The 16878-nt window shown below is 32.9% G+C and overlaps 1 pseudogene; it reads right to left on the bottom strand.

The window, feature by feature from the left end:
* Positions 1 to 6424: 6424 nt before the first annotated feature.
* On the bottom strand, positions 6425 to 7342 carry LOC149176364 (ethylene-responsive transcription factor ERF016 pseudogene; annotated as a pseudogene).
* Between the last annotated feature and the right edge of the window lie 9536 nt (positions 7343 to 16878).

Genomic DNA, 16878 nt, shown 5'->3' with positions numbered 1-16878 from the left:
TATATCCAAAAAATACACAAAACCAAAGTTCATCCTAACTACTGAATTGGTTGGAAGCATTTACCTCTGGAGCTATGTCGTTATCATATGGGCGGTGGAAAGCTTCTTGGATGTGAGATTCGACATGAGCTATGTGAGACTCATAACTTTCCATGTGATCCTGAAGCTATCATTGAGCCCTCTGAAGGGAAGCTTCATGAGCTAGAAACTGCCTCTGATTGTGAAGAATATTTGCAAGAAAAGCAACCAAGTCTCCATGATCCTCATGTCGCGCATGGGAAAGGTAGTCAACAGAGTGTTGGAGGAGATGAATTTGCACCTCAATAGAGTCGAAGGGAGCTAGAAGTTCCACTAAACCAGGCAAGTCTCTACGAGGGGCTACCAACTCCCCATCATCCTCATAAATCCCTCTGCCCGATTGACCTCCTCATCCTCGTGGACGGCCTCGCTGGCATAACATTATGATAGTGTTGACACCCCATCTCAAATCCCTAATTAAAAATTCCCAAATAGACCAATTATTTAGTCTCTGACCCCTCACCCTGAAACCCCATGTCCCTCCACCTGACCTACAGACAAGGGAGGGCGTACCAGTTCTAGAAACATACACCCCCCCTCAATGAGTAGGAGTTGCAATAGGCTAACAGTACCACTGATTCAACATCAAGAAGTACAAGAGTGAAGATGTCCTCTACTTCCAACAAGTTGATAGAAAAAAAAGTCATAACAACTAAAAATTGATGACACAACAGACAAGCAGTATGACTAAACAAGCTTCCAGGATGTGCACTGCTTAAATAGGTGCTCTTTAATGTGACCCAAAGGAAAATTAGACAAGAGATAGGAACCCACTACCGGAACAATGGTGATGTAAGCACACTCTTACAGTCTGTAGTAGACCCACTCCTCATCTACCCATTAAACCCAGAAGAGTAGTTCACAACTCGCGAACTTTTCCATTCCTATCGATGCCTCGCTCGCTACGCACCAAGCTCCCAAATGGAGGTCGCACATCGAATTATGAATGAGAATGAAAAAATGAATGTGGTTGGAATTGAGGCCAACGCCTCCACTTCCAGAGATAGCCTAGAACTAAAGCCGAGGAGACACCCCTTAGCCTACGTAGAAGAACTTGTCTCTCCAACTTTCATCTCTGGTCTCACCACCCGCACCACGCCTCCATATCTCGTGTTCCTTATACCAATTTGTGTGTCAAGCATGTTAATCAGACCTATTCCCAAGGCCCATTTACTAATGGTCTTGTACATTCATGTTGTCGCGTGTGTGGGGAGTAACACCCATTTTCCTATCATATGCCTCGACACGCACCCCTGGCGGGGAAGCCTCCTCTTTTTGGATGAGATTTTCTAAATGGCTCAGTAAGGATGGCTCCAATGGCAGTGGCCAACCTGATACAAGATCATGGGATTCATCCACTGCCACCTGGTTTGCTAGCCAATTCACGATTGTATTGCCTTCCCGCCTGACGTGAGTATGGATCACATAAGAAAATGAGAGTAGCAGGTCCTTAATGTGGGAGCCTTGAACTTATAGTCGCCAACTTCTAATCATTTTTTCTACTAAAACACCATGAAGGATCTTCTGAGTCATTTTGATCACCATTTTGGAGTCTCGAGTAATCTGAATTTTTGGGATGCTTTTCATTTTAGCCATCATTGATCCTTTTTCAAGGGCAATCAGTTCTGTATCATTGTTCATTGTGTACACACGTAGCCCCGGGAATAGGTTGGCCCATCAAGTCCCTTAGCATTGCATCATACCCAGCCGGACCTAGATTTCCTTTCGAGGCCCCATCAATTGATGAATATGAATCCCTCAAGGGGAGGAATGAACATGAATGGCGAAGAGATGTGATCCAGGGGTGATGAGGACTCTGGGGTGGAAACATGTTCGGGGACAGATTGATATTTTACAAGATCAAAGCCTCCTCTTCACTAGCTTTCCAATCTTCCTCCATCCAAGGCTTCGATAGGATGGTCTTCCTTATACTGCCTTTACTAATCTTCCAAATATGTTGTGGAGGGATGTATTGGTCTTTGAAAATTTTTATGTTGTGAATTTCCCATATGTTCCATAGTAGGAAGCCTAGGGAAAGGATCTAGGCCTGATTAATGATAAGGTTATAGAAGAGAGAAATCGGTCATTGCTTAATAGTTTCACGTCTAGGAGCTTGATCATGTGATTGATTGGTCTAATCAGATGTGCGCTTTGTATACTTCATTCTTTGCTAGTTGAGCACATATATATGTGTGTGTGTGTGTGTGTGTGCATGTGGATTGTAAATACTGCAGTGAGTTGTGTTATAAAGCTCCATAAGAAATATGTTTTGTTGGTCATAAATCTCATAGAACACTAAGGATAATGTTCCCTCAAGGGGGAGGGGTTTGTAATAGCCACTGGTTCATTTTCCATGTAAATAAAATAAGACTAAGGTGATGGGACACATATTCTAAGTTGAATGGTTTGGAAAGCACCACATTAGGGTCACTTGTGGTTTATTAAACTATCGAAATTGGCAAAGGTGAAAAGGTAATAAATGACATTTAATTATGAGAAATAAAGGAAAATAGGAGAAAATGAAGGTGAAGAGACACAAATATTCATGCAAGGGAAATTAGAGAGAAAATGAAGGAAAATAAAAGAAAAAGGAGACATCAATGATAAAAAGGCATCAGAGAAACAATTGATAGTTTTTTAACATTTTTGGCTAAGCATTTGTTCATTTTATCTCTACTACACTCTTGCACACCATTCTTGCATCCTTATAGCATTCACTTGGATTTGGAGACAAGTAAAGAAAGGATAAGCAAGGAATTAGTGGGCAACGAAAAAGAAGGTTGGATCAACAGCTACAACAGAACTCCATTGCAGGTAACGAGTTGCATGTATGTATTTCTTATTGAGATTTGGATGCATGATACATGCATGTGGTTCTTTGGTATATGTTTTCATTGGTATGGATATTTTCCTGGATTGACAGTGGTTTAGCCTTGTCTTTCCATTTCCTGGATATCCATGATGTTGTGGGTTCCCTCCCCCTCCTCGCCCCCACTCTCAATATAACTTTTCCATCATTCAGTGGTCCCATTGGTAGCGTCATATTTTCTATATTTCATCATCATGGGAGTAATATGTTCCACTCTTCTAGGATGTTGGTTTGGTCCATGCCCTTCTAGAAATTCTAGAATCCCATGCAAGGATGTCAGTTGAGGCAACCCATTCCAATATTTTGGGAGTCCAATAAATGGAAGTTTCCCTTATTTTAGTCAAGGTAATCAAAATTTTAATATGAACATTGGCATTTATCAAAATAATCCATGGAATCCTAATGCGAGTCAAAATCCAAGATTTTCCTTTTCAATTTCTATCCAACTAAGAATTTTTGGGTTGGAATGTATCCTTCCTTAATGTGAACTTTTAAATTCTCGTCCTCCATCACTTATATCAACACCATTTCCACAGATCTACCTGGACAATAAATTTGATAATGGTTACTTGAATACATTCTTTTCAAACATCCCATTTCAAGGATCCTTGGGTGTTTCACTAAAGTAATAGGAATAAAAATTGCCTTGGGATAATCAATGGAGCCATACAACTTCGTTGGAACATCTTTGCTTTTCTCAAAAAAGTCACGGGATTTTCTTTTATGCGTTTACAAAAGTCAACATTGATGTCACAAGTTATACAATAAAGTATAGTGGGTAATTAAGAGTCATGTCTAGCAATTGAAACACAAGAATGCGAGATTTCATGGATGAAACCTTGTAAGGGTTGGGAAAATGGTTCTTTATCCTTGCTTCTTCACCATGCTAGTTAACCCAATCAAAATTTGGATGCAAGAATGCTACCATTTAAATTAACGAATGGCTTCCCATAGAGATAAAGATCCCAACAATGGGACTAACCACACATGCCCAAGAAGAAGCACAAAATATCAATGGATTTATATCAGAGAAGTTTAGAGATGCTTTATTCTACAAAGATGATGCAAAGGAGGGAACTGAAATTACTATATGCTATACAAACTTCCTAGCGAGGTTGTTATGCCTACCAAAAGTGACCACGAGACGATAGAAGAATCCATAATACATGCTAAACAACACTTTTGTCAGCCTCAACACATATTACATAACTAAAACTAAAGGCATTTCAAGTGCTCGATTTATAAAGTTCAACAAATATTATTGTAAATGTTATATTCAATATTTGCCATGTTGTTTTGAGCGTTGTTGAAACATGAGTTGTATTTGAAACCATGAGAGATGTTGGAATGGTGGAATAGATGAGATGTTATAATGAAGCATTATATCAAAACGTGATAATAATAAAATATAATTTGGATTCAATTAAAACAATAATATAAAATAAATAAATAATAATGATAATAATAAGTTTATTCAATTCAAATTTTTATATTGTAATTTTTCTTTTATTAATAAAATTTATAAACAATTTTTTTAGCAAAAAATTTATGATATATATATTTCATTCAAAGAAATTTAAGTGATGATGATTCATATTTGTAACTATTATACTTTAAAATTTCGTTTTTAAATTTATATAATAAACATATAATTACAAATAATAATATTTTTATATACAAATCTATAAAATATAAATAATAGTTATAAATTAAAATTTATATTATTATATATACTAAAATAATATAAAACTATATTAATAATCATAACATTTCATAATATGACATCTCAATTTAATTAATATATAAAAAATAATAATATTTATAATAATCTTTCTTGCACACTATTTGGAAAAAAATAAAATATAAAAAACATTATAAAATAAGTTAAAAGAATCTATAAAAACATTATAAAATATCTCAAAAGAAAATGTGAAATATATAATTATATGTATTATTATTAGTACCATAATATAATTAAAATGAAAATGGGAATATTTAAATTTACTTGAAAGAAAAAAATTAACTTTCACAAAATAATTGTAGCTCGAAGCTCCTACTTCGGTTCATGGAATGAATATTAAAATATTTTGAAGGGGTCATTGAGGTTGTAGATTTAACTTTTTTTACAAAATCATGTGTTTGCTAAAAGATAAATAGATTGGTCTATCAAGGGTATAGTTTGAGTGATTCGAATTAAGATGCTAAACTTTCACATTTAGATATACTTTTAGTTTTTTTATATTGATCCAAGAGGTTGCACTGATAACAATGTGATGTAATTTCGAATGATAGCAATGTGATCAATTTTTAGTGACATAGATCGATTAGTTAGTTAGTTTTTGTTTTTTTTATTAATTAATTAATTGATTGAAGTTAAAAAAAAAGAAAAATAAATTAAAATTAATAGTTTTATTAAAAAAAAAGTGATTAGTTAAAAATTATTTGTATTTTTATGAACCTTCAAAGAAAATACATATAATTTGTCTAAATTATTTATGTGATATTTTTTTGAAGAAAGAAAATAATAAAGTAGGTTGAAATTGTGTATATAGATTATTTTTTTAAATGTGTTTTTTTAAACATTAATATATATATTTTTATAAAATCTTGAAAAATATATATATTTTCTTTTTTATAAAATTTTGAATATATATATATATATATTTGAAATGAGTATATTTCATCTAATGGAATTACTAATTTACTAATTTGTACATATAGCTACTATTATTAATTTACTAATTTGTACATATAACTACTATTATTTCAAATAAAGTCATTTTACACCATCACTCATAAATTTTGCTAACCTTGACAACTGGCAAGTATTCACCATCATCCTTTTGGCGACGGCTTTCTCAGTTGCTGGAATTGCCCTGCTTCTGTGTAGATACTTGCTTGTACGTGACACTGGTTGTACTAGAGATAGATTGAGCTTTCAAACCACGGTCTCTTGTTTCTATCTCGGCTACTGTCAAAATCCAAATCAATTCCAAATATTAATTTCATTATTTATTCCCATTTTAAATACCAGTTTCAGTGTTCATTTCTCTCCTAGTAATGCTAGGTTTGTTGCAAAGATATCCCTGCGGTACAAGTGTAGTAATATAACTGAGAATCTGCTTGAATTCTGCAGATGAGGAGCTGCTAAGAAAATCTTTTGAAGAGAAAATCAGATAATTGATGTATCTCTGTATCCAGGTACAACACTGTTAGTTTGATTAATTAGCTCAATGTATCTTTTTACAGAATTGATGGTAAAAGTATGTTAGTTTTTATATAGATGACAGTGAGAAGTTTTATTCTTTGACCAATGCACTTTCTCTTTATAAATTAATTGAAAGTGTTTTTTCATTCTTGAAAAAAAAAAAAAATATCTCCTTAATATCCTTAAATTTGCTCTAATCAATCATGTGATTTTGGACTAATTTAGGGGCATAACCAAAAGATCATACCAAATCAAAGCCCCATGAAACTCTGCCTGGGAATGCAACTCAAAATGCATTGTAATTTATCATTTTGTTTCCATATTTTTTATTTAAATTTGATTGTGTACAGATAAATAATAATGAAGATGTGACCCTCATTTTGAGTTGGCAGCTAATGTCCTCAATGTGAGGAGCATTCATCCACCAATGTCATAAATGTCTCAAACAATTAAACCTCGGCTCTCTCACCTTAGTCTCAAAGAATTTGAAAATGAATCGCCTTCCGTCAGCTACAACTTCACCCCAAAGTACTCCAGAGACTCATCCAACGGCGGGAATTCATTTAAATTCGGAGACTTGCCGCTCTCCAGACATTCAAGAAGTACCCAATCCCAAAATGTCGGGCTTTTTTCAGTCCAAATCTCCAGGCAGTCATTGCTGCATTGCGATTCCGTGTCCGAACAAGACGATGAAAATGCTCCTTCAGAAGGCAGCTGCAATTCTTCTGCGGCGAATTTGGCGGCTGAGGCTTGAATTTGGGGCGGCGATAAAGAAGAGGCGCAGGGGATTTCCGGCTGAGACAGGGGAAAATTGAGCTTGGCTTTTGATCCTCTCAGGCAATACGCCGCAAAATCGTAGGCGCGGGCAGCCTTTTCAGGGGTGTCATAGGAGCCGAGCCAAATTCTGCCTGTGCAATTGGGCATTCGTATTTCCGACACCCATTTCCCCCATTTTCTCATTCGAATTCCCTTAAACTGCCGCGACTTCAGTGAGCGATTTTGGCGTCTGTTTTGGGCGTTCTGGTTTTGCGAGGGTTTAGCCATGTTAGTTTGTTGCTCTGGTATTCCGGAGTCGAACTCAGGAAGTGCTTGAGAAGCTCCAAGTCTTTAAAACCCAGGAGTCTGAAGCCTAGAGGGTTTGAACTCAGGACGCATAAAGGTGCATCTACAATATTAGGATAGTAGAATATATGTACTCACTGATGAGGATAAGCGTGTTGGCTGCAGGGCAACATATATATAGAGAGAGAGAAACCGCGTTGAGTTCTTAAGAATTTATGCTTACTAGTACACGTGTTCGCTTTCAAACAGCGTTGTGTTCCCATAGATTTATGCGTTGTACAACAAGCCAAGATAAAAATATAGGCGCAAAGGTGAAAATAATTTGATTGGTGAATCTGATTTGGTGACGTGGTTCCTCAGGGAATATGCGGAACACTTTTGAGTCGGTTAAGGAGCACGAAATTGATGGGAAGCTTCTTTCGCGTGACGAGGAGTCCAATGAAAGTAAAGTGGAATTGTAGAGGGCGAGCATATTTGACGTCCTCAGATGGATACACTTTCCATGAGTAGAATTAATTTAACGTCCCCACATTACGTATTTGTTTGGAGGTATTTTGTTGTTTAGAATTAATTTTGCGATAAAATGACCATACTTATATGCTTCATACATACGTTTTAATAAATTAGTATTCAATTCAAATCTCCATTAATGAAGCCAACATTAATAACTAACACTTATAAACTAATCCATATGTTAAATTAGTTCATACGATGAGAAAAAAGATAACATGTATAAAAAAATAAAAATGGACCTATAAAAAAGATTTAGGTAGAATTGGTTAAGTTTATGTAGTAAAACAAAGAATATTGTCTATCCATAACCCATATTGTTATTTTAAAATGTGTGTTCTAAAATAACCCATATGCAGTGCATTATATGCCTCATACATACTTTTTAATAAATTAGTATTCAATTCTAACTTCGGTTAATCAAGCCAACGTTAATAACCAACACTTATAAACAAATTTATATGTTTAATTAGTTCAGGGAAAAATTTAACATATATATATATATATAAATTAGACATATAAGAAAGATTTAGATAGAATTCGTTAAGTCTACACTGTAGAATAAAGAATATTGTCTATTTATAATTATTTTATATTGATCAAAAGGTCTCTCTTGTATTATTGTAGCCATCTCAATTATATTATCAAAATTTATATTGCAGGATTTAAAAGACATCATCACCATATGCATAAAGAGAAGTAGCATCCCATGAAAAGAATAAGGTAATTAAATTGAATCAAAGCTTGTGAATCACACAACATTTACCACTTCAACATCATCAATGTATGATTAGATCGAAATATTAATGAAAGGCTCCCACTTCCAATATCATATAAAATTGAAGTGTAATATTCCTTGAATATTCTGATGTTTGATTATTGCAACAAATCCTCGTTTTATTTAATGATAGTATGTTTGCTTTTTGTTCTTGTGTTTTTATAACAATGATATGCGAAACTCATGGAAAAAAAGAAAAAATGCATGAGTATCTAGTGACACATAGCATACATATGTTCTACCTTAAAGAAACACATATTGTGTGAAAGCTCTAACAAAATGTGAGGGAAAAGCCCCATCTTATTAGAACATTTTTATATTTTATGAAGAAGCTCCTTGTGAGCAAGAAACCAATATTATCATATTGGACATTGGTCTCTTTCTTTATTTGCTTTGCTTGTTTAAGTCCATCTAACCCATCTCTATTGTGTAATAGTCCCCCTTGATACACTTCTCCAAACTCTTGAAACTCATGCTCGTCCTTTCAATTTGAATCCTCTCTCCATTTCTTCTCGTTTTACTTATGGTGTCTCTTCATCCAAAATCCACTTGATTATTTCCTTAGCCGCCTATCGTCAATGAAACTCCTTAATTGATATGGTTTTCCACACAATGTCATCTATTGGTGGAAAGTACGAAAAAATTATAGAAAATGATATTGTTGTTTCCCACTTTTCCTTTTTCTTAGTGATTGCACTATCTCCTTTTCCTAGTGACCATAAATCTAGCAATAAGCAGCCTTGTCAACACATGAGTCCTTCCTAGAGCCTACGTTTTGAGTAAATACTACACACTTCCTTTGCTTATTGGCTACACCATCACCTTTCCTTATTGGCTACACCATCACCTTATGTAGATTATAGGTCTTGTTTCAATTAGGGATTGGAACTACCAAAAGTAATTGCTACTAATGATGTGGGAGAGGGAGTAGTGGAGAACTAAAGTAGCGAAGGATATTTCTAGCATCAGGGGATCTTGTAAGGAAGAGTCCCTTGGAAAGAGTAGAAAAGGGAAATAAATGAAACAATGAATTTTGCATAGCAATAGATGGAAACTCAAGAGCAATGAGAAGGGTTATCAATTATGGACTATACATGCTCTAACCGAGTAAACATTTAATGTTTGGGAAGTAATGCTAGATTTAGATCTAGCCGCTCACTTTAGTTGTGAAAATTTATTAATCAATATGTGGTACAAGTTATGCTTTAATCTAATATATGTGGATTTGTGCCTCGAGAAGATGCCAAATAAGACCTCAAAATTTTTTATTGGTTAAACAAAAGTGTTGTAATTGTTTGATAAGTCTAGAAAAAGTGTTTCATTGAATATGGGACTAAGATTTTGGATTAAAGATTTTCATTTATGTGTGAAAATATTTGAAAAATGAAAACCTTTTTCCAATAGTAATTGATGCCTTGACATAGGGACTAATAATAACATATGAAGTAAGTCATCTTGACACAAAATTTAGTTTTAGTTCATGTACCATCTATTCTAGGTAAGACAAAATGGTTAAATAATGATAAGTATCAAAGTTAAACATAGTGAATATTTGAACTAATTAGTGAGGTTGTGTACATAGAATTTAATAATTCAATAATAAAAACTAAAACAAACGTCTTGATGTGATATGTTTTCCAAGTTGAAATCAATGATCATGAACAACTCAAATCTATTTTTAAAATTGAAATGAATTTTGTAACCTAGTGCTAAAAAGTGGGAAGTATAATAAATTGGTGTTCAAACTCCAAACAATTTTTTGTTTAGTGAGCATTTTTTGTCCATTCATATAAAATATGTTAGTGGAATGTTCTCAAGAATGGTTTCATGATATTCTATCAACAATTTTCATTATTGTGTCTTGGGATTTTTTCTTAGCACAAGTGAGTTATTATGACAAAATGAATACACGAGGCAAATAAAATATATATTAAGTAGTCTCGAAAAAGAATGCAGTCCTTGAATACATTGACATATTTAAATAAATATCTCATCACATTATTTAACTAATTTCATATGTATAATTTGAGGAATCAATACACTCTCCCATCAATGTGTTTTTCAACTATTACATCACATTATATATTAGTGGACTTTTTTTTATTGAATTTATTTTCAAATGAAAAGATAACCAAGATATCTCCTTCTCTAACTAGAATAGAAACATGATTATCGTGATTGTAATAACCCCTGTTGATCACAACCTCTTAAGTTTCCATCTCTAGATTAATTACATTACCAAATATTAATAGTTGTCTCAATTCTACATATTTCCATAATTGTAAAAAAATTATTATTTTAGTTTTGAGAGTCATCACTCAACTCTACATCATCAATATAAACGAGAAAAAATAAAAATACTTATATATTTCAAACAAACAAATTGATCCATTAGCCTTACCAATTACAATATTCCAAAATAACGTAATAGAAATAGATATTTTCTTTTCAAATTTTACTAACAAAAATATTTTAATATAAAAACACAATTGTCGTTAATTAATTATGAAATTTGTGATTATCCAAACTTACCTATACATGCACTAAGTTGAATTTGTGGCTTTGCCACTACAATACATGATTGTAGCACTATTATTAGTGTCGTTTCCCATTGCATTTGTTTTAATATAATAAATTTAAGTTCAACTTATGCAAATGGGTGAATTATGAAACAACTGCCATTCAAATGCAGGAAATGTCATGTTTATGGGCATTTTGCCAGAAACTGCCCGACAAATGCAGAGCCAGAGAAAGGGAACAAAGAGGGTTGGAACAATGAGAACATGTACTGGTTATTTTGTTGATCTTATGGCTAATTTTTTATGGATTCCATTATCATGGTTATATGTTGGTTATATGCATGGTTATATGATGTGCTCTTGGTATGGTTCATGTACTTTATTCATAATTTAGTTAATGATTAATCAATGTATGGTCTAACAAGTGTTGTTGCAGCTATTTTGGGAGGCCATAAATCATTTTTGATGATTATTTAATGAAGTTAAGAAGATCATTACAATATATGCATTCATGACCTGTAGCTATTATGTTTACCATAGGTTTGTCGAAATGGTTATCATGTGTTTGGCATATCCTAGTTAATATCTAGCCCTATAATTGATTGTTTAGACTTTTCATCATCTTAAATTTCATTCTAGAAAGTTATAATGAGTCTTGGGCATTGGCCTGTAGGCTAGCCCTGAAAAAGTGGCACAAATCTCACCACCACATGCACAAAACTAGAGAAATTTGGTTATAACTACATGTAGGAGGTCTTCTAGGTGTGGTATAATGTTTTAAGGGTGCGATTGTGAGGCAAAACTTGTAAAAAGAAGTTCCATTCAGGATCTAATCATAAGAGCATGTTGGTTAAATTTTGGGTGATTTGGTGTCCTTTAGCGGTATTAATAAGTTTCCAATTGTAGGCCCCACTTCCACAACTGGAACTTGGAGATCGGTTCATTTCATATAACACTCAGCCCACATTTACCCAAGAAAGCTTTTAAAAGCGGCTAAATATGGGAGGATGTGTTACAATGTGTATCATTTTGGTTTGGGCTTGTAAATTGAATGTAATAGTAAGTTGGTTCCTACAAGAATATTTAGACATAATTTTGTTGACTTCTCTCATATGGGTATCCATGAAAATTTTTGTGTATCCTTATTTGTGTGTCTATTATTTGAGTCATGGTGTTGTTGTGTGGTTTGTTAGATAATAAAATAAATATCCTAAAGACTATTAAAAATTGTATAATATTGATTCAGCACCCACCCCCCCTCCGGGTCTAAATACAACTTTTCCGTCCTTTAGTGGTCTAATTGGTAGCATCCTTTTTTCTTTATTTCATCATCATGGGAGTAATATGTTCCACTCTTCTAGGATGTTGGTTTGGTCCATGCCCATCTAGAAATTCAAGAATCCCATGAAAGGATATCAGTTGAGGAAACCCATCCCAATATTTTGGGAATCCAATACATGGGTGTTTCCCTTATTTTAGTCAAGGTAATCAAATTTTTAATATGAACATTTCCTTTTCTCAAAATAATCCATGGAAGCCTAGTGCCAGTCAAAATCCAAGCTTTTCCTTTTCAATTTCTATCCAACTAAGAATTTTTGGGTTGGAATGTATCCTTCCTTAATGTGAACTTTTAAATTCTCGTCCTCCATCACTTATATCAACACCATTTACACAAGATCTACCTTGCCGATAAATTTGATAATGGTTACTTGAATACATTCTTTTCAAACATCCCATTTCAAGGATCCTTGGGTGTTTCATTAAAGAAATAGGAACGAAAGCTGTCTTGGGAGAATCAATGGAGTCATACAACTTCATTGGAACATCTTTGTTTTTCTCCAAAAATTCAAAGGATTTTCTTTTATGCATTCACAAAGGTCAACATTGATGTCACAAGTTATACAATAAAGTATAGTGGGTAATTAAGAGTCACATCTAGCAATTGAAACACAAGAATGCGGGATTTCTTGGATCAAACCTTGTAAGAGGTGGGAAAATGATTCTTTATCTTTGCTTCTTCTCCATGCTAGTTAAACCAATCAAAATCTTGGACTCAAGAATGCTAGCATTTAAATTAATCAATGGCTTCCCATAGAGATAAAGAATCCAACAATGGGACTAACCACACATGCCCAAGAAGCAACACAAAATATCAATGGATTTATATCACAGAAGCTGAGAGATGCTTTGGTCTACAAAGATGATGCAAAGGAGGGAATTGAAATTACTATATGGTGTACAAATTTCCTAGCGAGGTTGTTATGCCTACCAAAAGTGACCACGAAAAGACGATAGAAGAATCCATAATACCTGCTCAACAACACTTTTGTCAGCCTCAACACATATTACATAACTAAAACTAAAGGCCTTTCAAGTGCTCGATTTATAAAGTTCAACAAATATTATTGTAAATATTATATTCAATATGCACCATGTTGTTCTGAGCATTGTTGAAACATGAGTTTTATTTGAAACCATGGGAGATGTTGGAATGGTGCATTAGATGAGATGTTAAAATGAAGCATTATATCAAAACATAATAATAATAAAACATAATTTGGACTTAATTAAAATAATAATATAAAATAAAAATTAATAATAATAAGTAAGTTGATACAATTCAAATTTTTATATTGTAATTTTTTCTTTTATTAATAAAATTTACAAATAATTTCTCTAACTTGAAATTCATGATATGCATATTCCATTCAAAGAAATTTAAGTAATGATGATTCATATTTATAACTATAATACCTTAAAACATCATTTTTAAATTTATATAATAAACATATAATTACAAATAATAATATTTCTATATACAAATATGTGAAATATAAATATTTGCTATAAATTAAAATAATATAAAACTATAATAATAATCATAAGATTTCATAACATCATATCTCAATTTAATTAATATATACAAAAATTTAATATTTACAATAATCTCATTATACACCATACATATTATATTAGGGAAAAAATAAATTATAAAAAGCATTATAAAATATGTTAAAAGAATCTCTCATTAGAAAAAAATAAATTATAAAAAATATTTTAAAAAATATATATGAAATACATATATATATATAACTATATGTATTATTATTAATATTATAATAAAATAAAAATAAAAATAAGAAAAAATATGAAATACATATATAATTATATGTATTATTATTAATACCATAATAAAATTAAATTAGAAACACTAAAATTAAATTTAAAAAAAAAAAATTAAAAAAAAATAATTTGAAATTTTACAAGATAATTGAAGCTCTAAGCTCCTACTTGGGTTCATGAAATGAATATTAAAATATTTTTACAGGGTCATTGAAGATGTAGCTTTAACTTTTTTTTACAAAATCATGTGTTTGTTAAAATTTAGATAGATTAGTCTATTAAAGTTATAGTTTGAGTCGTTCGAATTAAGAGGCTAAACTTTTACAGGAGGTTGCACTGATAACATTGTGATGTAATCTCTAACAATAACAATGTGATGCAATTTTTAGTGATATAGATCATAGTGTGTTTTAATTATTAGTTTTTTTTAATGAATGGAGCTAAAAAAAAAATTAAAGCTAATAATGATGTAATCTCTAATGATAACAATGTGATGTCATTTTTTAGTGATATAGATTATATAGTGTGTTTTAATTATTAGTTTTTTTTTTTTTATAAATGAATTGAAGCTAAAAAAATTAAAGCTAATAATTTTATTAGCAAAAAAAGTGATTAGTTAAAAATTACTTGTATTTTTATGAACCTGCAATGATATGTCTAAATTATTTATGTGATGTTTTTTTGAGAAAGGAAAATAATAAGTTAGGTTGAAATTGTGTGTAAATAGATTTTCTTTTCAAATGATTTTTTTTTTTGGTTAAAAATATTAATGTATTTATATTTTTACAAAACCTTGAAAATATATATATTTATATAAAATTGGAATGAGTATATCCCACTTAATGGAATTAGCAATTTGTACATATATTTGTTATTATTTCAAATAAAAGCAATCTTATACTATTTCTCTTAAGATTTGAACCCACTCATCTAGAGACATACACTGGAGCTAAATTTCTTAAATTAAATGTAAAATATATTATTGAAAATAAATATTCTTATTAATTTATAGATTATTAATATTAGCTAAACACACTTTAAAACAAGTTATATATATTATATTATTTTGAGTAATTTCATTTATATCTTAATTTATCATTTTAAAAGAAAAGAGAAAAGAAGAAATATATTATTAAAGATGATTAGCAAAGATAGTTCTTCTGTTATGTCTTTTTTTTTACAGAAACGGTTATGGTGTATATATATTCATCCTGGCTTGAAAGCCATAAATCTGGTTACATTGAAGACTTCTATGTCTTGGAGCATCTCTTTGATAAAAATGCGAGTGCTGCTAAATCTTGAAATCTTTTCCTTTGATAGGGATTCTAGATTTTCTATTTCAGAGATATTCCCCCACTTAAAGATACAAACAAATTGGTTTAGAAGCAGACAGAAAAGCATACAAACAAATTGGTTTAGAAGCAGACAGAAAAGCATGAAAGAAATCAGCTTATGGAATGGGTTCGCATGTTTCTTCTTCGTCTTTTATCTTGACCTCGGCAAACAGTAGGACTGCTTTGTTGGCTTCCTTGTCCGCCTGTTCGTTGTGCGTTCTTAGTACATGGAAATAATTCAGCTTCTGGAAAGCCTTTCCCAGGCCTTTGATTCTGGTTACCAATCTAACTAGATTAAGGTCCAACGCTGGGGAGTTGGAGATCATTGCATTTATGAGGACCTGCGAGTCGCCTATCACAATAGCTTCCCTTATGTTTAGCTCTTTGAGGATCTTTAGGCCTTGGAAGAGGGCCAAAGCCTCAGCTTGTATGCTGGAGGCATGACCAAGTCTCCAAGAGAAGGAATGAATTTTTTCCCCAACGGATTTACCACAACACCTCCTGCTCCTGCTATGCCCGGATTACCCTTTGCTGCTCCATCAAAGAAGAGAGAGTGTCTAGAATGCGATTTGATCCAGTCATGGAATTCAGTTTCAGGCTTCCTTATTTGCCAGTGTTTAAGCTTGGGGACATTTCTGACTGCTGGATGAAATTGCAGACCTAGGGATGAGCCCCAGTCGATGTCTTGTTGGCTGAGATTGGAGTCATCATTTATTTCTGTCAAGCACTCCTTTATGAGGCATTTGATTTTGATTTCTAAGACCTTATGGTTCAGGCTGGCATTTCTGAAAATTCTTCTGTTCCGTTCAAGCCATATTTTCCAACAAATGATCTTTGGAAGAATGGCCCATGCAGTTTTGATAACCTAATTTTTGGGTGGCTATCCGGGGTATCTGCTTGTCCAATTTGAGAAGAGATCTACCATAGTTCTAGGCAGAGGAAATCTGGGATCGAAATTGCTGATAAAAGAGGTCTAGATCTGTATGGAAAATTTTCACTCAAGCATTAAGTGCAATGTTGTTTCTGCGTTTTCTATGCACAACGGGCATTTGGAGGGGCCATGAAATCCTTTCCTTTGCAAAGATTCATAAGTTAAAATTCTTCCATGGTAGAGAGTCCAAGCGAAGAAGTCGATCTTGGGCAAAGATGGGACATGCCAGACCCTGCCAAGGTGCTGGGTCAGGGGGGACGTGAGGCTTCTTGATCAGCTTGGAGTAGCCTTTAGAAACAACATATCCACCTTCCTTCAGCCCCCATCCTTTCATATCTTTTTTCTTCATATGTGTGGGAGCCAGGCCATGAAGAAGATCCAACAGAGCGTTCCAATCACTTCACTGCTGATCTGGAATTTCGATGTTTTTCCAGCCTGCCCATATGAAATCGCTCCATTGGGAAAT

The sequence above is a fragment of the Pinus tabuliformis genome, chromosome 4_1 (assembly GCF_031772625.1).
Source record: "Pinus tabuliformis cultivar Carrire ecotype Pingquan chromosome 4_1, CPIR1, whole genome shotgun sequence".
Classification (NCBI taxonomy): domain Eukaryota; kingdom Viridiplantae; phylum Streptophyta; class Pinopsida; order Pinales; family Pinaceae; genus Pinus; species Pinus tabuliformis.
The sequence above is the reverse complement of the archived record's forward strand: the minus strand, read 5'-3'. Positions and strand labels throughout refer to the sequence as shown.